Source organism: Lathyrus oleraceus, chromosome 5 (genome assembly GCF_024323335.1).
Source record: "Lathyrus oleraceus cultivar Zhongwan6 chromosome 5, CAAS_Psat_ZW6_1.0, whole genome shotgun sequence".
NCBI lineage: Eukaryota > Viridiplantae > Streptophyta > Magnoliopsida > Fabales > Fabaceae > Lathyrus > Lathyrus oleraceus.
The window spans coordinates 431,197,760-431,209,270 of NC_066583.1; positions in this window are offsets into that span (position 1 = coordinate 431,197,760).

An 11,511-nucleotide genomic window follows, 5' to 3' on the forward strand; every position below is an offset into this window, starting at 1 on the left:
ATGCATTCTTCTAATCCCATAATACATGCCTCATACTCATCCATATTGTTTGTGCATTTGAAAGTTAGCCTTGCTGTAAAAGGAAAATGTGTGCCCTGAGGAGTAATAATCACTGCCCCAATACCATTTCCATATTGATTTACAGCGCCATCAAACACCATAATCCATCTGGAACCAGGCTCTGGCCCTTCATCGAGCGTAGGCTCATCGCAATCTTTCATTTTCAAATAGAGAATCTCCTCATCCGGGAAGTCATACTGAACTGACTGATAATCCTCAATTGGTTGATGTGCCAAATGCTCAACCAGGATACTACCTTTTATAGCCTTTTGAGCTCGATACTCAATATCATACTCAGATAACAACATCTGCCAACAGGCAATCCTCCCAGTTAAAGCAGGCTTCTCAAAGATATACTTGATTGGATCCATTTTGGATATCAACCAAGTCGTATGATTCAACACATACTGGCGTAAGCGCTTAGCAGCCCAAGCCAAAGCACATCATGTCTTCTCAAGCATTGAGTATCGAGACTCGCAATCAGTGAATTTCTTACTCAGGTAGTAGATAGCATATTCTTTCTTTCCCGAATCATCTTGCTGACCAAGGACATAACCCATTGAGTCTTCAAGAACTATCAGATACATAATCAATGGTCTCCCTTCCACAGGCGGAGACAGAATCGGAGGCTCAGACAAATACTCTTTAATACTGTCAAAAGCTTTCTGGCAATCCTTGGTCCGATCGTGAGACTGATCTTTCCGGAGGAGCTTGAATATTGGTGCACATGTGGCAGTCATGTGGGATATGAATCTGGAAATAAAATTCAAGCGGCCAAGAAACCCTTGGACTTGCTTCTCAGTTTTGGGCGTATGCATCTCTTGTATTGCTTTGACCTTTGCAGGATCAACCTCAATACCTCTTTCGCTAACAATAAAGCCCAATAACTTGCCAGAACGGACTCCAAATGTACACTTATTGGGATTCAGACGAAGCTTATACTTCCTCAAACGCTGAAAAAGCCTCAACAAGTGCTCTACATGTTCGACTTCCGTTCTCGACTTAGCAATCATATCATCAACATATACCTCGATCTCCTTGTGCATCATATCATGATACAGGGTAGTCATACCTCGTTGATACGTGGCTTCGGCGTTCTTCAAACTGAAGGGCATCACTCGATAACAAAATGTTCCCCAAGGTGTGATGAATGTTGTCTTCACCATATCCTCGGGTGCCATCTTGATCTGATTAAATCCGGAAAATCCGTCCATAAATGAGAAGACATTGAATTTAGTTGTATTATCTACCAACATATCAATATGTGGTAGAGGGAAATCATCTTTCGGACTGGCTTTATTCAAGTCTCTATAGTCCATACACATCCAGACTTTTCCATCTTTTTTAGGCACGGGCACAATATTGGCCACCCATTGAGGATATGTAGAAGTCACCAGAAACCCCACATCAATTTGCTTCTGAACTTCTTCTTTGATCTTCACTGCCATATCAGGATGCATTCTTCTGAGCTTCTGCTTCACAGGCATGCACTCAGGCTTCAAAGGCAGGAAATGTTGCACGATATCTGTATCTAGACCAGGCATGTCTTCATATGACCAGGCAAAGACGTCGACGTATTCTCGTAGCAACTCAATCAACCCTTTCTTAACAGACTCTTCCAGGAGTGCCCCAATCTTCACTTCTCGCACACAATCTTCAGACCCCTAGTTGACTGTTTCCAGATTCTCAAGATGCGGCTGAATGATCTTCTCTTCATGCTCAAGTAGATGGGTGATCTCGTCAGGAATCTCTTCAACATCATCTTCTTCCGCCTCAAATACAGGAAATTCAAAGCTGGGAGATGGTGTTGGATCATTATGTTCAATGGGTTTGATTAACCTGCATAATGATTTTGGATATAAAAGAGACTTTAGAATTCAAACAAGGCAAATCATTATGCAGATGAAAAGATTGATTTTATTCTTATTTTTAGGGTTTTATGTGTTCACCAATTTCATGCAAAAGCGAAAAGAGAAAATAATTGGAAAAACAAAAATTTAACATGAGTTTATTGAATGAAAACATCATTGTATTTATGCGCCAGCAATGTCATCACTTCTCCTTTTGGCATGGGAGAAGGGTTTTCAAACACAATGAACATTACTTTGACTTATGGATAACTGTCAGAATATCAACAGCGACCCAATTATTGCAGATCCCTCCAGGGATGACGAAATTTCCAGAATCCTCTTCATCCTCTTCCAAAATAGCAGCGGCCTCTTCACCTTGACCGGTGTGGATTAAACCTCCACTCTTGAACAACCCTAGCTTGTTGAAGACACCAGAAGAATAGCCTATGCCAGCCCGGGATTTGTTGTCTTCCAACTGAATCATTTGCCCCAATCCAGCAGTTGCACCATGCTCAATGGCCAACTTTGCATCTTTATAGGAGGCAAACGAAGAAGTTCCCTTCTTAATAGGTTCAGCGATAGATAAAGCTTGGAACGGGGTTCTGACTTCATCCTCAGCATCTATATAAGAGAAGGAAGACAAATGGATAACCAAGAGAGCCTTCTCTCCCCCTACCACCACCAGCTTCTTATTCTTTACAAACTTCAATTTCTGGTGTAGGGTGGATGTTACGGCGCCTGCCTCGTGAATCTATGGTCTGCCTAAGAGACAACTATACGATGGGTGAATATCCATAACCTGGAAGGTAATTTGGAAATCACTTGGTCCGATTTTGACTGGTAGATCAACCTCACCAATCACAGTTTTACGAGACCCATCGAAAGCTTTCACAACCACTCCACTCTGCCTCATGGGAGGCCCCTGATATGATAACTTTGTAAGAGTGGACTTTGGCAATACATTTAATGACGACCCAATGTCCACCAGCACATTGGACATGGCATCATCCTTGCAACTCATAGATATGTGTAATGCCAGGTTGTGGTCTCTTCCCTCCTCGGGAAGATCAGCATCACAAAAACTTAAATTGTTACAAGCAGTGATGTTTGCAACAATGTTGTCAAATTGTTCAATTGTGATGTCGTGATCCACGTACGCCACATCCAACACATTCTGCAGAGCTTCTCGGTGTGGTTCTGAATTCATCATCAAGGATAATACAGAGATTTTGGATGGCGTTTGTAAAAGCTGATCTACCACGTTGTACTCACTTCTCTTGATGAGCCTCAGCATCTCATCACAGTCTTCTTTCGCATTGCCACTCGGGCCAACATAGACAGGAGTTCTCAACGTAGAGGCAGGTTTAACAGCAAGTGCCGGGTTCGGAGCGTTCACAGTATTCCCAATCGGGCTTTCAGCATAATCAGCATTGTCGTTCCTTCAAACATTAGTTTGCGGCTTTGACGAAGCCGAGAAAACACGACCGCTCCGGGTCAGACCGCTGACATCGGCAATATTAACGACAGACGAAGAGGGCAGGGGCACCTCTTTCCCATTCTCCAATGCTACAACATTGTAGCGATAGGGGACCGCCTTCTCAGAAGAGTACGGTACAGGGCCGATTGGCTTAATAGTCAGAGCATGAGAGACCTTCTGCTTGCTACCATCATACTTGATGACAACAGGTTCAGGTATTCGAAATACCGGAGAAATTACGTTGACTTCAACAACATCTTCGTCAACATTTCTGTTTTGAAGGATCTCAATGACCCCCTCATCCAGCATTTCCTGAACATCCTTGCGCACCTGGCGACAACCTCTCTGATTAACAGAATAGACTCGACATCTATCGTGGTCATGTTCATAATGGCTATAATCACACAGCAAACGATGCATCTCGACCAACGATTGTCGGATATGACTGACGTATTTGACCTTGTACTTGCCAGGACAACCCTGGACCATATTGACAGATTTCCCATGCTTGGGCAATGGGTTCTTCTTCACATTCGGACCTACATCCTCGAAAAACAAAATCCCACTTCTCACAATGTCTTGCACCTTGGTCTTCAAGGGATAACAATTCTCCACGTCATGTCCGGGAGCACCAGAATGATATACGCAATGAAGCTCAGGCTTGTACCACCACTGGGGGTTGGTAGGTACAGCGGGAGGGTCTCGTGGAGTAATTAACTTTCTATCAATCAAAGATGGATAAAGTTCAGCATAAGTCATCGGAATTGGATCAAAGGTGACCCTCTTCCTCTCGTAGCTGGTGCTGGTATTGTTGTTGTTGTTTCGAGGCTGGTAGGCCTGTTGTTGCGGACGCTACTGTTGTTGCTAATATTGCTGAGATTGTTGTTGCTGATAATGTTGGGCTTCTCTGAAAATAGGTGCTATATGAGCCACCTGATGCTGGTTGTTAATGGGGCGGGCAATCTTACTCTTCACAGAGGGTCTTCTCTTGACATGGGAAGACACAACATGTGCCTCTCCCTTCTTCTTCTTTGCAAAGCTTCCATATCTCTTTGTTGAAGAGCCTTCATCTCGAGTTAAACGTCCTTCACGGACCCCCTCTTCCAGTCTCATTCCCATATTCACCATCTCGGTGAAGTCTGAAGGAGCACTGGCTATCATTTTCTCATAGTAGAATGAACTCAGGGTCTTCAAAAAGATCTTGGTCATCTCTTTCTCCTCAAAATAGTCAGATGAATTGACTGATCAACTTCTCAAGTCCACAACTCATATCTTGATGAATTGATGATTGGGGACACTCAAATAAGTTCAAATATGCATGGAATGATGACTTAAAGAACTTCCCTTGATTGTATTTGACCATGGGTTGAGGTTGCTTCATGAGCAACGCATTGTTGATGATCAGATGAATTAGGGTTTCCTTGGGAAACAAACCTCAAACCCCTTGACTTGCTTTGATATAAAATGATGAACCGAGATACTTGGGAGGCACATTTGATGGATGAGAGCTTTGGGAACCATTACCATGCTTGCTTTCATCTCCTCTTGACCTTTTCATTGCACAAAGGATCTCCTTGAAGCTTTTAGACCTTGTGATTGCTCATGCTACAAACAAGAAATATTAGTGACATATTTTTATGCTTTTGGTTAGTAAATAAAATGAGAAAAGCAATGATATATAATTCAAGCATGCTTGGTGATCTCAAACCACTCACAAGAGGTCCCACCCAAAGGCAAAGGGAACCAACATGCTCATGATCCTTGAGGCTTTGCAAATGCAATGTTATGATGCCATGAGGGATCTTAGGGCCAAAATTGGGGTCTTACAGTTGCTTCTTGGTCAAGCAAAAAAACTTAAAGTCCATACAAGGCCCTTCCCCTTTTGTTTTGGCATGGCAAGTTTGTGGAGCTTGGCTTACTAGTCATGATCTCTAACTTGTGTTTATTTGCCTATAGTCTTATTGACTGGCCTCAGATAGGTGTGACTACTACATTAGTCCACTTACGATTGCTTAACATAGCGCTACATTGTCTTATGACAAACTAACATAACCATACTAATTACTAACTTTAATTTGAGCATTTAATTTCTTGCCCTTTACTTTAATGCAATTTATTTCTTGCTCATTTATTCATATTGCTTTTCATTTTGCTCACTTGAGCACATATTTTATGTTTATGTCATTTTTCTTTTGCTCATTTGAGCTCATTATTGTATATAAATATATTGTTGTCTTGTGATTGCTTTGTCTTTGTTTTGTGTGAAACTAATGCAAAAAGGAGAAAGGACTTAGAATTAAGACTCACCTTTGCTTAAAGGAGTTCAAGAGCAACTAGGCCTCATGCCTTTAGAATGCTAAATTTGTTGAAGAGCAACTAGGCCTCATGCCTTTAGAATGCTAAAACTCAAAGTTGACTTCAAAGGACTTCTCATCAAACTTATTCTTTGTCCATTCCCCTTATTGTGTTGTGAACTTTTTGATGTTTGCTCTTGTGTGATAGGGATTCCATCTTGAGATTGTGAAAAGAGGACCATTGTCATGAGTAACCAAGTTAAGAGACAAGCCAAATGGAGATCCTAGGAGCTTTAATCCAAATTGTTTGATTGCTTGATTGTGTGCTAAGTCCAAAGGAAATGAGCATCTTGAATCATCTCTATGATTTCAAGAAAAGGAACTCCAAGGGTTTATCTTTTCTCTCTTATCTTTGTATGCTTTAGAACTAGCCCTTCTCTTCTTCTCCCCACTCTAACCAAGCCAAAAATATTTTTCTTCAAACTTTGACTTTGTTTCAAACTAGAAACCTAGGCCTTATGCCTTTGATTTTTCAAAATCTTTTCATAAATACTAATTGTGAATAAATCTTAAATCCTACTTTGACTTCATTTTTGTGAATACATCTAACTTGTAAATATAACTCACTTCAAGTTGTTTTTGTGGTTCCAATGGCCACCTTTGTTAAAACTTTTCAAAAACATTAGTCATAGGTTTGAGTTATCATAATGGTTGATGTAAATCTCACCTCATCCTTAGTGATTGGATTATAAGCCTTCCATGCTTATTATAGGGTTAACCCCTCACTAGTATGTTGAAGCCTTCCTCACATGGTGGATTGTTGGTTTAGGTCGAGTTTTCTCCTTCTGATAACAAAATACCTTAAGGATTTTGATCAAATCAATTCACCAATATTTGTGATTTTTACCCCGAACTACGAGGTTTTGATCCTCCTTTGTGATGGTACGTAGGCAATGGGTTCATCCATTCAAACAACAAAATTTGTAAATATAATATATTCTCTTCTCATCCCCCCAATATTTTGTACAAATATTTTCACAAATGCCAACCTACAACACATATTTGCAAAAAGGGTTCCCTTAAAGTACTAAGGATGTTTTGGGTGCGTAAAACCTTCCCATTTCATAACCAACCCCCTTACCCAGATCTCTTACATTTTTATTAGTTTTTAATTTAAAAAAACTTCTTACCTTGTCTTTTGTTCGCTTTTTAGCCTCTCCTTTGGACAAATAAAAGTGCGGTGGCGACTCGAATTGTATGTTTACTTTTGGTTTAATCAATAACTCTAAAGGTAACGAAAACCCTACTACAATATGATATATAATGTGTCCTATGTTATGCAACATAAGTATCTCTTCAAAAAGGAAAGTTAGATGACAATACTCCAAGAAGAAAGGTATGGGAAAAAAACTCCACTAGACATAAGTTCTTAAGCAATAAGTGGTGACAGTTCACAGTAACGATTGGGGAGAGAGAAAGTTCAGTGAGGATTCCTAGCAACTGCTGGAATACCTAACTTTATTGGGGAGATTTAGATTAAGTGACAATTCCTAGCAATGGCAGGAATACTTGACATCTAAAGACGATGATCCCTAGAAACTGCTTCGGGAAAACTTGAATTCAACGAAGATTCCTAGCAACAACTGGAATACCTAACATTTGGATGAAAATCCCTAGCTATTTCGGGGGAAGAAAGAAGTTCAGTGACAATTCTTAGAAATGGCTGGAATACCTAACTCTGTGAGGATAATCTCCAAGTTCAGTGATGATTCCTAGAAACGGCTGGAATACCTGACTCTGCTGGAGAGGAAAAAAGAGGTGCAGTGATAATTCTTAGCAACGACTAGAATACCTAACTCTGATGGGGAAAAAGAAGTTCAACAATGATTCATAGAAACGACTGGAATACCTGACTTGTGATGGGAAAAATCTCTAGATTCAATGATGACTCTTAGCAACGTCTAGAATACCTGACTCTGAGGGAGATCAAATAGTTCAATAAAGAGTACTAACAATAGATGGAATACCTGACTTTGGTTAGGGATGATTCAAATTACAATTATGATTCCTGGAAACGATTGAAATATCTGACTATAGCAGGGGAGTATAAAAGGTGACGATTCCTAGCAACGACTGGAATGCCTGACTCATGGGGGAACAAAATAGTTCAGTGACGATTCCTAGAAGTGGTTGGAATACCTGACTCTATTGGGGAAAACCCCTAGTGACTTCTAGGAAGTTCTGAAATCCGATAAAGACAATTCCTAGCAACAACTAGGAAGGTCGAAAGTTTGATGAATACAGTTCCTGCAACGGTTGGGAAGGAGGATTTGAATTTTTTAATGGACATTCCTAGCAATGGCCGGGGAGAAATGAGGAATTGTTCTTGAGTAAGATCAAAGAGTATACATATGAAGCAATATTGTGTATGCAAAATGCCGATGTATGTTCGGGATGTTGGGGAATATGCAAAATGTGAGGTTTATGAATCATGCTAAGTATGATTGGGATTTACGGGAGATAAGTTGTTAGGGGTGCCAAATGATAATTAGGCTTTGAGTTTTCTTAGGGGAGTGGAACTGAATTCTCGACATCAGAATCTGGACCTTCTGATGGTTTAAGCGGCGTCTAGTGCAATGACTGCTAGCTGGTGATTATCCTACTGGGGGGATTTCTAGATTGGGCCAAGTCCAAGGGACTTTGTGGTTGTACGGTGTTTAGGTATACCAATCTGTTGGACTATGGTTACCCTTAGATACTTTGAAAGAAGCATAACTTTGATGTTTTCCTTTGAAGGTGTTTTTTTTAGTAAAAGTTGTTTACCCAAAATTTTCCATGAAATATTGATTAAAGAAAGTCACATTTGACAAACAAAGCAGGAAAAGTAAACATATTGAGCACATATGATGGAACCAATTTTATTGATAAAAATGATCCCACAAACATGTAATTTATACAAGGAAGCAATTCCAAGGCGATTGCGAAAAGAAATTGAAAACTATAATGGCAATGGAAATAACTCTGATTTTCACTAAGTTTCGATTCTACTATAGTCCTTATGTCCTTGAAGGTCCTCGAATCATGCTTTGGAAGAAAGTGATTGGATTAGCTCGTTAGGGAGTGTTGAAACATTCTTTGCGAAATACAACCTCTCTCTTTTATGAATCCATAATTTTTGCCTAAAACCTCCCTTTCGGGTTTTCAAATCTACCAGGATACCCATTTTTGCATGATCCGTCCTTTCAGGTTTTCAAATTATCGGGTTATTTTTCTTTTCAAGCGTAGTATTTTTTGACTGCATCCGCATTCACAGGGGATGGAAGATCTTCACCATCCATAGTTGCGAGTATTAAGGCTCCTTCAGAGAAGACATTTCTTACAACATATATTCCTTCATAGTTCGCTGTCCATTTTCCCCTAGGGTGAGTTTGAATTGGTATAATCTTCTTCAACACGAGGTATCCGACCTTGAGGCTTTGAGGAAAGACCTTTTTGTCATGTGCCCTCTTGATACGCTTTTGGTATAGTTGGCCATGGTAGATGGCTTCCAAGCACTTCTCATCAATGATGTTTAGATGGTAAAATATGGCTTGCCCCTTTTAAGATCCCAATTTTGACCCTAAGATCCCTCATGATATCTCATCATATGCATTGGCATTGGATCACACCTTAGCACCCTCTTTACCCCTCATCCATTGGGTTTGCATTGGGAGAGATCACCAAGCACATTTGATTGTATCATACTTCATTTTTCTTTGTTTACTAACCAAAATACCAAAAATATGTTAATGTATAGTTTGTTGCTTTTGTAGGTAGTGTGTATGCTCACCTATGCTCCATCAAGCTCATATCTAGGGTTTAAGACCCACAATGAAAGGAGTGCAATCAAGAAATGGTTCACATTGGATCTAAGCATAATATATGGATCCCCATGATCTTAACATGTTTTTTTGATCAAGAAATCATCAAGAGTTTGGAGTTTGTTTGCCTTGGAAACCCTAATTCATCTGGGTATCTTGTGTGACTTCTTCAACAAGTTTCCTCAATAATCGATCAAATATTTCAAGTTATACTTCACATTACATCATATTATGCATATATGATCCTTCATGAGTCCCAAAAGTCAAGAGAATGTCAAGCTAGCAAGATAGTTCATGGTGGTTGACTAGAGAAAGTCAACTGGTCAAAACTGGGGTTCCCTAGACCCTATCTCCTACAATTTTTATCATATGAAAATGATTCCAAGAGCAACGTTACTCCAAATGACATTCCAAACAATTTTCATGTTTAAGTCAAGAGATAGTTTTGCTTGGAAAGTCATTTTTTATGGTGAAGGATTATATGTCATTTTGTCTGAACCCTAGTTTGAAGGTCAACTTCCCAAGACCATAACTTGCTCAATTTTTATGAGATGAAATCCATTCAAATCGCATGATCAAATTCAAGATGTCTAATTAAACTTTTATGTTTGGAGGAAGTTCAAATTCAACATGCAAATGCATATTCCAAGAGGAAACATTATAGGTCATTTTGGGCCAATACCATTGAACAAGTGATTTTCCTCAACTTCTAAAACGCATAACTCCTTCATGCCAAATCCAAATGAGGTCAAATTTGTGACTAAATTGAAGAGGTTTGAAATATATACAACTTTTATGAAGGAACGTTTCTCATTTTAAGTCCATAGAAAAAGTTATTCAAGGTGGAAGAAGTGAACATTTGACTTGGGACTTGGAAATTTTTCAAATATGTTTGATTTCCCAAACTTCCACCTCAAAATTCATCATGATCCAAGCTTCAAATGAAAAACTGTTCAACATGAAAGTTGTTCCCCTTGATCTCACCTTTCTAAAAAGTCTACAATCATCTCATTTGGACAAAGAATGAAGGACTTGCGCATGGGTGTAAGTTGAAGGACCATTTGGATGTTTTCCACTTCCACTTTTCATACACAATTGCATGGCCTTCCAACATGAATTCAACATGACTTTCACTCAATTTTGGATCATATTGCATCACTTGATGTGCCTATCACACACCGATGCAAGCATGCAAAGAGAATTTTCAAAAATTGTCAAAATTGGAAGTGTGTGGAAATCAATCTCATGGCCTATAAATAAGGACCTCATGCCCAAGCTTTAAACCTGCAACCTCAAACCCCCGCCATTGAAGGATAAGCTTGAAGATTTTCTTTAAAAATCGAGTTTCAATTCTCCATCTGTTTTGAGATTGAAACTCCAAGAGTCCACACCTTTCTTTGATCCATTTCACTTTCAACAAGCATCTGAAGCAAGGCCAAACATAGTTGAAAGCAAGATCGTGCCAATCTGAAGCTCCATTGAAGGTGAATTTTCAGAATTTTCATATCTTCGATTCTCCCTCAATTCTTCACCATTCTTGTTGATTTTTGGTTGTCTGAAGTCCTATCAATGTAGGCAAGAAGATTGAGTTGCTTTGAGGTCAAATCGAAGCAACTTAATTCATGATCCTCAAAATTCAAATTCATGTATCTTTTTATATACTTGGAATTGGAGAAAATTGAGGCCAGATTCGTGCTCCTGAGCATTTTTCCTTCAAATTAGTATATTCACTTTTCATTTTCCTTTGAGTTGAGCTTGAACCAGGCCGGTGGCTCTCACCGGAGAAGATGACCGGAGCTAGGGCTCCGGTGGTGTGATGGCTTGTCCAGGACCATCTGATATGAGTCTCATCTTCTAATCTCACACGTCCATTGTAATTACCATGCCTGCAGCGTGTTTGACTCATGTGCATGTGGAACGCGCACTCTTGGCCATCTGATCTGCCACCTCAATTAATGAGGGAGATCAAA